At 37.8% G+C, this 16,842-nt stretch overlaps 2 long non-coding RNA genes across 3 annotated transcripts; one reads left to right on the forward strand and one right to left on the reverse strand.

Annotated features, from left to right (window-relative positions):
* Positions 1-365: 365 nt before the first annotated feature.
* On the reverse strand, positions 366-6,070 carry LOC133572879 (uncharacterized). The gene is made up of 5 exons (XR_009810587.1): positions 6,008-6,070; positions 5,548-5,649; positions 3,515-3,553; positions 2,216-2,338; positions 366-2,027 (listed from the first exon to the last, which is right to left on the reverse strand). It is a non-coding gene; the product is annotated as an uncharacterized lncRNA (long non-coding RNA).
* Positions 6,071-6,205: 135 nt separating this feature from the next.
* On the forward strand, positions 6,206-14,859 carry LOC133572643 (uncharacterized). Of its 2 annotated transcripts, XR_012048619.1 has the most exons (6): positions 6,206-6,484; positions 9,370-9,604; positions 9,971-10,204; positions 12,360-12,508; positions 12,630-12,938; positions 14,602-14,859. It is a non-coding gene; the product is annotated as an uncharacterized lncRNA (long non-coding RNA). The 2 variants fall into 2 exon arrangements; XR_009810558.2 differs by lacking the exon at positions 6,206-6,484 and having other exon boundaries at positions 9,037-9,604.
* Positions 14,860-16,842: the final 1,983 nt, after the last annotated feature.

Genomic DNA, 16,842 nt, shown 5'->3' on the forward strand with positions numbered 1-16,842 from the left:
TCTCATGCCAATATTTGGAGTAAATAATTAATTCAGGCAATATGGATATATGGTCTGTAATCTATATGGTTTAATGCATAATGTTCTACTTAATTTGTTGATTTCTTATACACACGCCATGTGCAGTAACTCAGTGACTACAATTGTGAGATTTAAAACTGAACCCAAACAATACTGTTATGATCACAAGACACTTTTTAAGACCTTTTAACATTAGTGTACTTTCTAGAGCAGTGATTCTCAAACTCTTTTCACAAAGTACCACTTCAGAAAACCTTTGGCTCTCCAACCACCATGATAAGGACTAATATTAAAATACAGTAACGTAGTAGGCCTAAATATTAAAAAAGACAGTGGTTTTATTTAACAAGTACATTTTAATATATTGGCCACTGAAATATTACAGACAATGCAAAAACTTAATCAACAATGATACTCCATATACAGTACATATTTACAGACTTTTACAGCATCCACGGCAACATCTCATCGGTGTGTATTTTCAGAGCATTTATAACAATGATCAAATATTTGATTTGTGACTTCTTAGGCCAGTTGAGTTCTTAATTAGTTAAAACTTTTCAAGTATGTTTGGGAAATGAACTGCAAACACAATGCCAGGCACAGATGTGAAGTCAAGGAAAACAACTTTACCCAATATGTCATCCAATCATACTACTGTACTGGCAGAGGTTTCCAATAGGGGAATAACATGACTTCATGTACCATTTGTTACACTATCTTGCAGCAAAGAAAACCCTGCATGTTTGAATTCACGAAGGAGGGCCCATTTTGTACATGATTGTGCTGTGATAAAGAAGAAATCAATCTGTCCATACTTTGTTTATCCGTCATTTGAAAAAAAAACTGTAACATTGTTTCTTCTATTACCTTTACCATAGTGTTTTGATGTGAGATAATTTCTCTTAACTTGTGCCCTGTGAGAGATGCTTACTGTTCCAGAATTGATGCAGTGACCAGCATGTATTTGCAATGCAGAGGTGAACTGTGTCCAATAGAAGTTCACTAGGTGCTCCATATAGTTTAATCCTAGACAAATATTTGTTTTCCTGACAGAAACTATCATCTTTAGTCATATGTCTGTAAAATTCAGCTATGACATTCCCTGGTTTAATAGTTTGTGAAATAACAGGAATAGACTGCACAAGTTTGACTACATTTACCATCTGCATAGGTATATTTTGAGTACCATGTATGAGCCTTAACAAATATCAATTTTTGTCTTCATCGGTGTTCCAAGTGAGATGTTTTTAGGGTCACTAAGAGGACCACCCCTATCGACAAGCTGTTTGTAAACTTCTGCATCATATATATCTTCAATGTTGTTAGCATCTGCCTTCTTTCTGCTTAATCTGAAGTAAAGCTTATCCTGAAAACCTGGCTTGAGGAACAATGACCTTATGTGAGCCTTAATTGGAACCTCTATAAAGGATGAGGATCTTTCTTCTGACACACTGGTCCCACAAGACAGACATTTTATTTGTTTACTTTCTAATGGCCCAAAACAATTACTGCAGTATTTATGTAATAACATAGGCGATGATGCAGAGCGGGATAAAAGAAAGTTTTTGAACTTCTGCACACTGTTTAAGCAGTCTGCATTCAGACTATCGGGACAAAGCAACTTGAACATTTTCAGCAAATCGCTTATAGGGCCTTATCAGAGACTTTATGACAGTTTTCATAAGCCATGATGATCAGAAGGCACTCTGCCACGGTTACTGATGCATTGTCATATAATGGTTTGTCTGTTGTGTCCTTGATATTTGACTCTTCTGTACACTCCTCACTCAAACTATCTTCAAATCCTTCATTAAACATATGTCCGTCATTGTACATCCAATCCCCCATATCAGGGAGAGATTCCTCAAATGATTGAGATGGATCATACTCAGCATCGACATGTAGTTCAGTTGTTAGGCCATCGGGAGGATCTATGAGGGCTGATCTGGAAAATGGTTTTCCATTGTCTTTGATAGAGTCAAAAGTAGAAATATTTTCATGTGCTGAAATTAAAATAGAATAAAAATCATTAAAAGTTTTTTATAACATTTTGTCACAAGGCAAAACGTATAACATCTCAGCATATCGCTCACATTCTTACACTCAAAAGTTTGGCATATTTTAGCAGGATATGCTTTGTGACAAAATTCACAGCAAAACATTAGTCAGACACAGAAGACGGTGGGTGTACCTGGCGGGTAGGGAGAGGTTTGATGTTCCAGAGTGGTACATCCTGCATGGACACCTGGAGGTTGGATGTGTTCCATATGAAGAGCAGTGTTTTGGGCTCCTTCTGTTCCCCTGCTGCTACCTTCTGACACAAAGAAGAGGAACCAAAAAACTCTAAAAATTAAAATAATTAAAAGAAAAGAAGAAAATTGCGAAACAAGAAGCAAGTTGACATAAATTGAACACATTATACAAATCTAGCTAATGGAATGCATTTACTTTTTTCCCACATCTTGATCGCATTGTAGTTCATGTTTACGTATCTTCTGTGTTTGTGGTAACACATAATCCACAGTATTAAATGTAACTCATCACAATACAACACGCACTATAAAAAGAAAGTGTGGAACTTCAGTGATAAACAATGCCAATGATTAGTAAATACACAGCAGCAAACCAAACCTATGAGAAAGGATCTTGACGAGGGATGCAACATTATTGTAAATATTGCGTTATTTTGGTTTCAAAATTCTCACAATAATGCCGTGATGTGTGACGCTATCAAACGAGAACTCCCGTCAGTGTGTTTTTTTCTGACAATATTAAGTGGGCTGATCTGAGAAGTAAACTCGATCTCCCATGATAACCTGCGCAGTGTGGGACAACAAAGTTCAAACAGGGGACATTATATAGGGGCGAAAAAGAGGAAGTGTGCAGGAGTGACGGGAACGTTTTTGCTTCGTAGCTCAGAGGAATTGTTGCTGTGAAATATTTCTGTGCCTATAACTGCTGTGTTAGATTAAACTAAAATATGTGTGTTACTTGAAATTCTGGATGATTTTGCACCATTCCTTTGCACTTAAAATACCTGTATTTAATAAATAATAAATAGGACTACAACATATGAACATTATGTTTGTATTCAATTACAGTAAGTGTGTTTATCCTAAACATTCTTGCCACTTCATTTAACACACGTTGACATGTTTGTAACAATATCTTACCGTGGCTTTAACACTGTGACGATATAATACCATGACATTTTGATATTGTTACATCCCTAATCATGACTTGATGTTACCTACCAGCCTTAACTTGAAGATGAAAGGTTCAAAGAAGATTAATTACACATGCTGAGATAACTCATATTTCAAGTTTCATTCTTCATATATGTGCTACTGTAATCAGGGTAAAAGAAAGCAATATTTCCATGCTTGTTCCTGACAAACTGTGGACAGCTTTTTATCCATCTATCTGGTCTGTAAATCTCAATCAGAACTAATTCACATAAACAAAGAACACGCATATACATATAACTTACTTAGACATTGCTCATCAGTCTCCACATTCACATTGGTGGCTGCAGGAAGAAAAATAAAGTATCACATATTATATCTGCTGCCAGTTTAATGCACCACCACTATGCCAGTCTACTCACTAGAGATGCGCGGTTTGCGGACACAACCGCGGAGTCCGCGGATTATCCGCGGATCGGGCGGATGAAATTAAAAAAACTAAGATTTTATCCGCTCGCGGGTCGGGTCGGGCGGATTCATTTTTTTTATTTATTTTTTTTTTTGCGAGTGGCAGTTAAACCAATTCGGAAATATATATACATAGTTAAATGTTGTTACCCACATACGAAAAACGAGCAGGCACCTGCTGCATATGCCACAACAGAAGAAAAAAAAAGAAAAGAGATGGACACTTTTACGGAGCGGAGAAGGGACGCCTCGCCGGGGTCCGGGACCGAGGCCCCTTCCCCCGAGAGGGCCCCACCGGGAGCCGTAGCTGAAGCGATCCGCGAGAAGGGCCCGACGCACGTCCAGGGTCACTACCGCGCCCACCGCACCGACACCCCGCCTCGTCCGCTTTCGCCGCGGCCGGCGTCACGCGCAGCAGGTAAACAGCTTACCTGCCCGCCACCCCCGTGGCCGGGGGCTCGTAACATGGGTCACTCCGCGCGCTCCGCCCGCGCAGCTTACCTGCTTGCCACCCCTGTTGCCGGGGGCGCGTAACAGGGGTCACTCCGCGCGTAGTGCGCTCATGAAAGGGGTGGGGCTCACCCTGGTTGATATAGAGAGCAGGACGGTGGCCATGGAAGTTGGAACCCGCTAAGGAGTGTGTAACAACCCACCTGCCGAATCAACTAGCCCTGAAAATGGATGGCGCTGGAGCGTGGGCCCATATCTGGCCGTCGCCGGCAGCGAGACGCGCTTGGAGGTGCGCTCAGCGCGGCTCCCATATGATTGCGCACTGGTGTGCGTCTGGGTCGTGACAGCGTGGCACGCGAATGTCTGTGCATTGGATCAGTCTCCTTTCTTTAACAGGCAAAAGCTTTATAACCTCACCATACCTGCCAACTTTTAAATCAGAAAAACCTAGTAGCCAGGGTCCAGGGGCCGCAGGCCCCGGTAGGTCCAGGACAAAGTCCTGGTGGGAGGTTCAGGCCCCCCGACGCAAAATGATTATTAGCATTCAGACAGGTTAAAATGTTGCTAAAACCATCACTTTTCTATCAGTCACAGTGACTTTTCAAAACAAAAATATTACAGCAAAAATCATATGGGTTGATTGACATGTTTATTCTGTAAGCTAACTTCAATAGTTTGAAATTATTTTGACAGTTAATGCCAGTTATCCTGTCAACCTTTCACAAGACTTCAATTTGTTAATTGAAAGTATAAATAGTATAAACACTTTTTACAGTATGTCGTGCTGTGAAATACAGCCGACAGGATTGCGCATGCATGGTGCAGGAGAACAAAGGACTTCTTTCATTTAAGGTTTGTGATAAACCATCAAACTCATTCGTTAAAAGGACTCTATAGTAATATAAAGCGAATTTTTCTGGACATTATCATGCAAGAAAAGTTTATTTTTGGGATCGCGATCACCGCGTAATGATTTTTAAAGGTTGCATTACATTATTAACTGTCCCATGTGATCAGCCAGTGCGATTGGAAGTCCATGCTCAATTATTGCCTCCGTAAATAAAACTTCGGCATTTATCACATCCAAAGAATCTGTTTGGGCGACGAAAAACGTTGAAAGTTTTCCACTTGTATCGCTAGCAACGGCATTAGACTTGTGTTTTTTTGTCCCAACGTGGTCTTTTACATCGCTAATTCCTCCGTGTCCGATCGAAAAATCTTGTCTGCACAAGGTGCAATTCGCGTAGTTTTCACCCTTTTTTAAAAAATGTTTATTAATATTAGATATATAACAACGGGCGGATGGTGGGCGGGTGAAGTTCTGATCAAACGTTACATCGGGTGGATGGCGGATGGTTGACGACTTTCTGACGCGGTTGCGGATGAAATAATTGCCTATCCGCGCATCTCTACTACTCACCAATTGTACAGTCCTTCTTGATCGTTTATTTGAGTCGACTTCTTTACCGGTTCTTCTCCATCGTTTTGCAGGTTTTCGTTTTGTCATTTTGACACTCCAATACTATGTGAATACAGACAAAGGTTGCTGGAATACACAGTGGAACTTCTTGTAAATGTAAAACTCTATATTATGTTGAAGCAGTGTATGTTCAGTAATTTATATTGTTCCACTTCCAATGTTCTCTGTACATTTATGTCTATCATTGTTATTTCACTATGGGATGTATAAAGTGTATCTTATCACTTGCGATGCCTCGGTGGAGGTAAGTATCATAGCTTCGAGCAAGGTGCCGTTGAATGCGGCATTTATAGCTCTATTTTCGTAACACAGTGACGTTACATTAGTTTGATGAATAATAACTCGTGTGTGTTAAAGTAATTTAAATACCAAAACAAAAACAATAAATGGTATTACTTACTTTTAGTAGTTATTCCTTCGATGCTGAATTGTTTCCTCCAATCGATACAAGTCACATTCGCCCACTAAATGTGCATGCGTGTTTTCCAGGAAGAGCAAATATGATTGGACAGATTCATGGGGCGCCGTGCCAAATCTCGCGAGAATGTTGATGAGACAGATACACATCTCAAAATTTAGATAAAGTTGATTTTCTCCTTATATGTCCATCTGAAAATAGCCATTTTTGGCTATGTGTAACTTTCAAAGGAAGGCAATTCAGAAAATTCACGCCTTCTATCAGACAGCGGCGGACATGACGCGTTGTTTGCCATCAACGTCAGAAGAAGAAGAAGCGGGAAAACAGTAGGTGGCGTAACATTTTAACGTTGTGTGCGCCGACCTCGAACGAAAACGAGGAAGAAGAAGAAAGAGAAGAAGAAGCGGGAACGTTTTTGGAAACGACAACCGCAACGCTTGTGACAGAAGACTTGGAGAGGTAAGTATCCTAATATTTTTTAGTTGGTTAACCATGTAATGTTGTGAAGTGAAAATATTTAACTGTTATGACAACGAGTGGTCCTTTGAGAGGTTGCGGTAACGCTAATGGCGTCTGCCCAGCAAGTAATGTTAGTATACATAATGACCTTCACAATTAGATTATACAGTGCATATTAATTTTGGGGTTTGACTTTAAACATTTTTATAATACTGTTGTAGGTAGTGATGGGTTGATGAAGCCTCATGAAGCGTTTCGACACATTGCAAAACTGTATTGATACTGTGTCGATACCGTGTCACTAAATACTGACATCTGCTGGACATTAAAAATCCCTACAGGCAACCTATGGACCGACTCAACTGACACTGATTTTATGACCTAGTACAGTGGTTCTCAAATGGGGGTACGCGTACCCCTGGGGGTATTTGAAGGTATGCCAGGGGTACGTGAGATTTTTTAAAAATATTCTAAAAATAGCAACAATTCAAAAATCCTTTATAAATATATTTATTGAATAATACTTCAACAAAATATGAATGTAAGGTCATAAACTCAGTGAAGCACAAGCTCAGGTTTGTCACTAAAATTTCTGTCAAAAAGAACTGTGAAAAGAAATGCAATATTCAGTGTTGACAGCTAGATTTTTTGTGGACATGTTCCATAAATATTGATGTTAAAGATTTTTTTTTTGTGTGAAGAAATGTTTAGAATTAAGTTCATGAATCCAGATGGATCTCTAATACAATCCCCAAAGAGGGCACTTTAAGTTGATGATTACTTCTATGTGTATAAATCTTTATTTATAATTGAATCACTTGTTTATTTTTCAACAAGTTTTTAGTTATTTGTATATCTTTTTTTCCAAATAGTTCAAGAAAGACCACTACAAATGAGCAATATTTTGCACTGTTATACAATTTAATAAATCAGAAACTGATGACATAGTGCTGTATTTTACTTCTTTGTCTTTTTTTTTCCAACCAAAAATGCTTTGCTCTGATTAGGGGGTACTTGAATTAAAACAAAAATCACAGGGGGTACATTGCTGAAAAAAGGTTGAGAACCACTGACCTAGTATATACAATAATATAAACCAAGTCATTGTATTTCATTTAGGATTATTTCATAACTTCATTTAAATAAAAATATATTTTTTGTCTTTTTTAGATACAGTCAATAAATAATGTGAACATGTATCATAACATGGAAATCTAAGAGAACGTGTTGTGAATGAGGATGCTTGTGGACCTGGAAATTATTATTTTATTTTTTTTTACACATTTTTATTTAAAAAAAAACAGTTTTTCCAACGTATTCAATTTTAGACGCTTTCTCTTCTTAGTTATTATTTCTCCGGCTGTAGAAAAGACCCGCTCACAGGGCACAGAGGAGGCGTCAGTGCGACACAGTTCGCGTATCGGTCACGTGACCAAAACAGCTCATGATCGGTCACGTGACTTTCTAAAAACGGTACGCGCACCGACACAGGGTTTCGCTCTATGAGCTCGACGCATGCGCCGATGCATCGGTGTTGCCGGACCCATCACTAGTATACATAATGACCTTCACAATTAGATTATACAGTGCATATTAATTTTGGGGTTTGACTTTAAACATTTTTATAATACTGTTGTAGGTAAAGTAACAATCGACAAAGAAGGTCCGTGCTGCATTTTATTGGTATGGCTGGCTAGTTGTAATAAATAAGAGATGACATCCAAAAGTGTTAAATGATTAACAAATGTGCCCCGCCATTTTGAAAGCAGCAGTACATTTGCTTACTAGCTGGCAGTGGCCAGTATGTATTGTATCACGCTATTGATCATATAAACTGCATATATATTGGAAAATAAAGTAGCTATGTGTGTAAAATTTGAAACATTCATTCATTTAAATGAAACTAGCATTATCAGACAGGTCTTGTTAAGACTAGTTAGACTTAGACTTCCTTTTTATTGTCATTCAAATTTGAACTTTACAGTACAAATAGGAACGAAATTGTGTTACATAAGCTAAGGGTAGTGCGGGATAAAAAAGCAATAAGGTGCATATATAAATAAATAAATAGGTTACTGTACAGATAAATATATTGCACTTTTTCACATGCGTCCACGTTTATGGATGTATGTTATATTGTCTTTTTTATTCCAGCGAGTTAATCCATTTTGGGGGGAGTTGAGGGGGTAATTTCATTATGATGCGTTCAAGAGCCTTACGGCCTGAGGGAAGAAGCTGTTACAGAACCTGGAGGTTCTGCTTCGGAGGCTGCGGAACCTCTTACGAGTTACGTAATATAAGAATAATTTTCCTGTGATACATGTTTAAAAAGTTATGATTGTCTTAACCTGGTCAAAATGCAATTTATGGTCAACCTCTTCAATACAAAGTCATTGGGGCTCAATATTTTATTCATGACCTATTTTGTTGAAAATGCCATAACTTTATTAATATGTACCCTATTATAAAAAGGTGCCATCAAGCCCCCCGCACCCCAAAATAGATAAGAATTAAACTGTCCGGGTTGAGTTTTTTTTTTTACTATAGCCAGAACGATCATAAACAATCATTTTGTTTACTTGTTTTTGACAGAAGTTAAATATGATTTACCCAAAAAGTTAACATCCATATGAAGTGACCCCATATATGTAAATACTTTCCATTTATATTATAGTTCCATCCATCTATCTATTTTCTACTGCTTTTCCCTTCCGTGTCGTGGGGGGTGCTGGAGCCTATCCCAACTGCGCTAGGGCGGAAGGCGGGGTACACCCTGGACAAGTCAACACAGATCGACAGACTACATTCACACACTCGCGTCAATTTAGTGTTGCCAATCAACCTATCCCCAGTTTGTGATACAAAATTTATTTTTTCATTAACAGGATGGACAAAAAGAAAATGACAACATAAGAGGCCCTGTGATGAGGTGGCGACTTGTCCAGGTTGTACCCCGCCTTCCGCCCGATTGTAGCTGAGATAGGCTCCAGCGCCCCCCGCGACCCCAAAGGGAATAAGCGGTAGAAAATGGATGGATGGATGGACAACATAAGAGGTTAAGAGTTCCCACAAAGAAAATGAAGGACCTGCACAATTCTCCTCCCCCAAATGAGCAATCTGGTAAGTTTCTGTATGTGTGGCAAAGCGGACTATGGTTAAGCCAAATTGCCGTGTTACATGTAGCTAACAAACTGGAAAAAGGACTTTATTAGTTTGTTTATTATTTAAAGAACAGCTGAGAATGCCACCTTGGGAAAGTCGCCCCAAGAAGGTTAGTAACAGTACCCTAATTGTAATGAGGCCACACACCTCTAAGACAGCGATGGGCAAGCTCACCCTACTGCATATGCTTTAAAATGCATATAGGGATGGGGAGAGGGAATAATCATAACATTGTTGTCCAAATGAGGTGACAAATACCAGTCCAAATTTTTATACTCAAATAAAAAATGTTAAACACTTTCTCTTTTGCACTCTCTCTTTCAGGGTGTTTGGCCTTCGTCAGATGGGAGGACGGTTATACCGGCAAAATCTTTACTGGAGCAGACATTTTGTCAAGAGATGAAGCTCCTGTGCAGATCTTAGATCTTAGAACAGGAGATTCTGTTTTAGCAAAGTGGTCAGATGGTAAATTTTATAGGGCAACTGTTGAATATATTTCAGGAAAAGTGACGGGGGACTTGTAACAGGCAGAAACACTGTTGGACCACCACCCTATGGGTAAGATTGACATTTATTACCTCATGCCTATGGGGCTACAAGTTCAAAACTTTTCATCTTTATAAAATCAAATTTGGTGAATTTCCAAACCAAAAAAACAGCATTAACTGAAATATTATTTTATCTGCCATCAAATAATTGTTTCAGTAAATAGTATGTGAATGACAAATACAAATATTTAATGTATTTCATTGCCAAAACCCCAACATCTGTATCCACTTTGATTTCAGGATTAAAAGTTCTGAACTTGTGGACCCTGAAAACAATTATTTGCCATCATTTTATTACTTTTTAATCATGGTCAAAATGTTCATAGAGTGTAAATATCCACTCTACAATCTCATGTGTCAAAACTAGGGAGTAAAAAAATTTACATTTCATGTCATGGTTACAATTGTTATCACAGTATTGATAAATGTGCTCAAGAAGTACTTGAACACACTGAAATCTTATAAACAAGTTTTATTGAGAAAAAAAAATAGTTACACAATATATACTTTCTTAACAGAACAAATCTACGTTTTTAAACATTCAGTTTCACGTCAAAATATAAATTCCGCATTTTTAAAAATTAAATATAAATTAAAATATATAAAAATATAAATAAAAGTAGTGTAAGGATGGGGGTTGAAGGATGAGTGTCAAAAAACAGAGCTAACTTTGCTTTCTTATCAGCAATCGAGCATTAACTAAACACCCGTGGGTTCTCAGAGCAACACACAACACCAGAAATGTGTCCCGTGAAAACCTGTCCGATCCGGAGCTTTCAACAATAACAAAAGTTCCATGGATGAATTAAGTAAACAATATCAAAAAATAGGATCCAAACAAAATTTATGGAACGCTCGCCTCGGCCGCAGGTACTTGCTGTTGCTCTTGCCTAAACGCCGCACTGAATTTCAGGACAGGGAAACCAAAACAAGCTTGCTAGTTAGCATAATTAGCATCATCGAGCTAGCTTACTTGTTGTTGATACTGTTACGTGATTGGCTGTTGGCGTATCCCTTCCATTGCTCAGTAAATACTGTTAACTGATTGTCTGTTATAGCATGTCCCTCCCATTGCTCAGTGACACTTCCTGTTTTCTGTTTTCTGGGTTCCCAAAGCGCGAGTGACCTCATGCAGCGAATCTTGCTTGCTCAAATATTTTATCGAACGCATTTAATATTTATATCATTATGTGTCTATTGCGATATATATTTATTGTTTTATTGGCCCAGGACTATGTAGTATCGATTCTTAAAAAAATATTTTCGGGGCTTGCGTGTGAGCACTATGTGCAGATAGAAATGTTCCTCTTTTTTGTAAATTTTCCTCTTTTGTCAAAGGGTGCTCACATGCCTGTACTTCCTGTGTGAAAGAAAGTAGTTAAGGCGGAAATCTCAATATGCCATAGTTTAAAAACATTTTTTAATCCAAATATAAGTACTGGTTTGACAGTTTATACTTAATTGTACATTTCATAAATAATCCTGAGATATATAAAGTAATAACTTTTTGGTGATAGTCAATGTTATGTATAACTTAATATTGTAAAATCTGTCATAATCTGTTGGTATTGTTGACTAAGTGAGTTGTCTATTTCCTTGCAGTCAAGAAGATTTCATCTTCAGTATTGGTCCAGTTCCTTTGTCTTTGATTTGAAATGTTTTTGTTTAGGAGTACTGTACAGAATGATTGTAGATATGGTCAATTTTGGTCATGGTACATTTATTTTCATTATTGGTACTGTCCATCATAGAGTGAGGAGAACAAATCATTTATACACTGCTGATTTTGTAGTTTGAGGTCTGTTACTTTTATTATTATTATTATTATTATTATTATTATCATTATAGGTACACTTCAATTGTAAGTGATAGAATCCAAAACAAAAATCCATAAAATCACATTGTATGAATTTTTTAAAAAGTAATTAATGTGCATCTTTTTGCATGATATCCATATTTGATACTTCAAATATACTCCCAAAAGAGGTTTCTAGGTGATCAATTCCATGGAAAAAAAAATGCAAATTACCTGAAAACATACAATGTGATTGTTTGTTTTGTTTTATATTTTTAGTCTATTAGGTCCACTTTGGCCGCTGGAGGTTAAAATGTGGGTCATTTCAGTAATTTTTTTGTAGTTCAGTATTTCTCATCTCTTTTGACAGGAGAGATGCAGGCAACCCATCTGTCGAGGACACTATCTCATATCGACCGCAGGCAGAAAAATCATGGACGCCATGTGATGGATGTTGGGAGGAGTTCGAAAAAATCCTGCGAGAAAAGCAACAAATCGAAGAAGTCCTCTTGAAAATAGGCAAGTAATTAATGCTAATTTATTCATGATGTAATTATTTTGTTTACGTAAATTTGTGATTTGGCCTTGAACACATTATTTTCTCATTCGGGTATTGTTTGTGCTATTTTTTCCCTTTCAGATCCGGACCAAGTCAGAGTACTCCAAACTCTCTGCGACCTCGTTAGTGACAAATACAGCGATGGCTCTCCTCAACAATCGGGCCAGCAGGAGCTCTTTCCTGAGAGCGGCGTATTCATGTCCTCGTTCCACCTTGCTGCCATGAGTCATGCTTCAAAGCCCAATTGCATGCGTTTATTCCACGCACTTTTTGACCACTTTTTTACAGTTGAGGAGTGTCAAAATGCTGTCGCTTTTGGTCGCCCTGGAAACAAACCTGCAGGAACAGGAAAGCGCATCCTTGACTGGAAAAAAGTTGAAGAAATCCTAAGTAAGTTTTCCCAAACTGAGGGTGTTTTCAGGCCAAAATTGTGTAACAATAATTAAATAGAAGTTCAATACGAGAAAGTTTGATCCCTTATCGATTATAGCACACGAGAAGCATAACTGAATGTTACATAATTACAGTTTGTGATTGGCCAAAAAACTAGCATTGTGATAAACAATATAGTGTTATGTCCATCAACTTGAAGTGTGGTTGTGTGTATTAATGTACTGTATGTGCAGGGTTTCCACAAGGCATGAAGTCATTAAATGGATTTTGTGTAAATTAAGGCCTTAAATGGCAATAAAAAGCATTAAAAGCGTTGTCCAGAGACATTTAAAAAATGTAATACAATTGTAGGACATGGCCGATAGTCAATATGTCAAACGGGAAAAAAAAAAATTAAAATTAAAATTAACTTAAGAACCTCGAAATTGCTACATCTGTCTGTGTGTGTGTCAAAACTGCATACAAGAGGTATTGTAAGGTGGGAACGCGACAAAAGCACTGCCTCAATACAGCACAATGAAACTGCTCTGGGGGCCTAAACTTTTCCATTCTTTGGTCACAGTAGGCGTGTAGGATAATGGGGAAGCTGAGCTTTTTTCATACACGACTCGTTTATTTCAATCACCTCCACTTCAACACATATGAGCTAACTTGGCTAACATTAGCAACTGTCGTGACGCAGGCGCCTCAAGTTATGGCTTAGGATGGACAAACAAGGCAATTTTCACAGCAGACCACAACTCTTTTATTCTCTGACGTTCCCACAATAAATTAATACGAGTTCCTTCAGCTGCTGGATACTTGATACATAACTTGCTATTTACTGTAAACATTTTAAACAACAGAGAGGGTGTAAAATACAATATATTCAATATCGGCAAATTAATATAATTGACATAGCTTTTTTTTTAATGCATTTTATTGGCATTTTTCCAAATACCGTTCTGTATTTTTCTAAAATGTTTAAATCGATCATCCATGTCCAAACATGCATAATTTGCAATCCTAGTATGATGTTCATTTATTATTCTATAAAACCTTTTAACTATTTTAAAACAAATTGTAATTGTAAAATGGTATCCTCCAGTTTGTGGCTATTATAAGACATATTTTCAGAGAATATATATATATTTACAGCATGTTTTAAACAGACACAACTAAAAAAATGGCTTATGGGTATATTATATTGATCATCTGATGCAGAATTGGATGTTTGTTTAGAGGGCTTAAGTGCAGTTCTCCTTTAAATGTTTTGATGGACGGAACCTTTTAATTGGCCATTCTACGGCCATGCACACAGTCAAAACACTGTATGCTACTCCAGAAAAATAAATAAATAAAAATACATTCTCCAATTAAACAGTTTTGTAAGCCAATTCTAATACACGAGAGAGTAACAGTTAATCTAAACTTTTCAACTAATTAACTTGTCTAATGCTTACAACTGTGTGTATACAGATAATTGTAGGCTTTTGACTATATATAATATATGCAGTCGCACATGGGCATTACATTTTTTTAAGTACCAAAAAAATGGCGTTAAAAAGCATTAAATTAGATTTGCATTATTATTATTATTGCATTGCATAGATTTGATACCTGTAGAAACTCGGATGTGGCAAAATTACGAATGCCTGATTATTATGTTCTTGCCTTACAGCGTATGTCCTGAGATGCGGTACCCTTCCTGATTGGGACAATATTGAGGAGGCCAAGCTCAAGCAAGCTTTGGTAAACAAATGTCGGGCAAGAGCAGGTTTTAAGTAGGCCCTTGTACCTGCCAAGTTCATTCTGGGGTAGGATGTTTCCTTTGTAAACATGTTGATATTTTGGTCTGGGGTTGCGCAGTATATATTGTATAAAAATGCCCTATGATGTAGCTTTTAGTACCACGTTATACTGTGACAATGCATATTGAGCTGTGCCTCGCAAATTTGGCACTGATGCAACCTCACTAACAAGCTAGCGGCTAATATCCCTTCACAGTACAAAGCTGTTTCCAAATAAAAAACGGAAATGACGCAGTATGTTACTGCTTACATAATCAGGTATATTAGTAGCTTTTGTAACCAATTTCAAAATGTTTTAATGATCATTTATGTACCAAATGTTATATTGTTATCGCAGGAGGCTGTTCTATTGTTTACAACAGTGTTTCTTAATCATAGGGCTGGGGCCCACTGTTTGGCTGCGAATACCCCTTGGGGGCCGCCAATAAATATCTGTTTCTTAGCTGTTGTCCGTCCATATGGGCCGCAATGGTACTCAGTTGTAATACACTTTAGTGTAAGATGACTAATTCAGTGTTTGTATTTGAGTGGGTCCCAGACCCCTCTGTAGTAGAAAAGTTGGTCGGGCCCTGAGGTAAAAAATGTTAAGTATCCTTGGTGTTCAATGTGTGATTATTTTTTATATGTAGACTAGGGCTGAAACGACGCGTCGACGTAGTCGACGTCATCGGTTACGTAAATACGTCGACGCCGTTTTTGTGCTTCGACGCGTCGCATATTTACGTCACACTACCGTCATGGCGGAGCGCAAAGCAGACGATGCGAGCGGTGCGAGCGAGGGGAAAAAAGCACGCCAAAAGTCGTCAAAAGTGTGGGAGTATTTCAATAAACGGCCTAAGAAGAAACGCTACCTTTACTCCGCTACTTTTATCTACATTCAGCTCGCTACTCGCTACTAATTTTTATCGATCTGTTAATGCACACTTTGTTTGTTTTGGTCTGTCAGACAGACCTTCAAAGTGCCTGCCTTACTGGTGACGTTTCACTCCGTTCCACCAATCAGATGCAGTCACTGGTGACGTTGGACCAATCAAACAGAGCCAGGCGGTCACATGACCTGACTTAAACAAGTTGAAAAACGTATTGGGGTGTTGCCATTTAGTGGTCAATTTTACAGAATATGTACTGTATTGTGCAATCTACTAATAAAAGTTTCAATCAATCAATCAAAAGTGTGAAGGAAAAAAGACTACTTTTTATTTCAACCGTAGATCCCGTCAAAAGCCTAAAGACTGACTGCACAGTTCCTGTCTTCACAATAAAAGTGCCGCTCCATCGCGCCACGCTTTCAAAATAAGAGTCTCCGAAAGCCAGCGCAAACAAGCTAGCAAGCTACGGAGTTTGCCGCCAATTTATTTCTTGTAAAGTGTATAAAAACGAATATGGAAGATGGACAAATAAGATACCAAAAACCAACCACTTTCATGTGGTATTAGACAGAAAGGAGGAACTTTTTTTCTCCTCCATTTGAAAACGTGGACGTTATAAGCAATACTGTCTGTTTACAATCAATGCAAGTCATCAGAATCAGGTAATACACCAACTTATATTCTTGTCTTCATGAAAGAAAGGAATCTATATGTGTTAAACATGCATGTATATTCATTAAAACACCTTTAACATGTAAACAAAAACGGCAAAATAAATAAATATAAATTATATACTGTATATATCAATGTATATATATATATGTGTATATATATATATATGTGTGTGTGTGTATATATATATATATATACTTTTTACTTTTACTCAGGTAAATATTTGGGTGACTACTCCTTACTTTTACTTGAGTAATAAATCTCTAAAGTAACAGTACTCTTACTTGAGTACAATTTCTGGCTACTCTACCCACCTCTGCTAGTAATGTTGTTGTATGCACAACGGCTATAAACGAACATTTGAAAAGAAAACACCCGACAGCGTTCTTGACATCACCATCAACTAGTCAATCGTCCGCGTGAGTATATGTTGTCATCATTACACAAAAACATGAATGTGTCATTTGTATCTGCGTTGTAAATTCATAAACTAAAACACTGTTTCGCTCTGAGAGGCGCGTTTGGCGTGCCTGTTCAGTGTTTACAAAGATGCGCTCCTCTTTAACGCTA

The sequence above is a fragment of the Nerophis lumbriciformis genome, linkage group LG30, assembly GCF_033978685.3.
Source record: "Nerophis lumbriciformis linkage group LG30, RoL_Nlum_v2.1, whole genome shotgun sequence".
Classification (NCBI taxonomy): Eukaryota; Metazoa; Chordata; class Actinopteri; order Syngnathiformes; family Syngnathidae; genus Nerophis; species Nerophis lumbriciformis.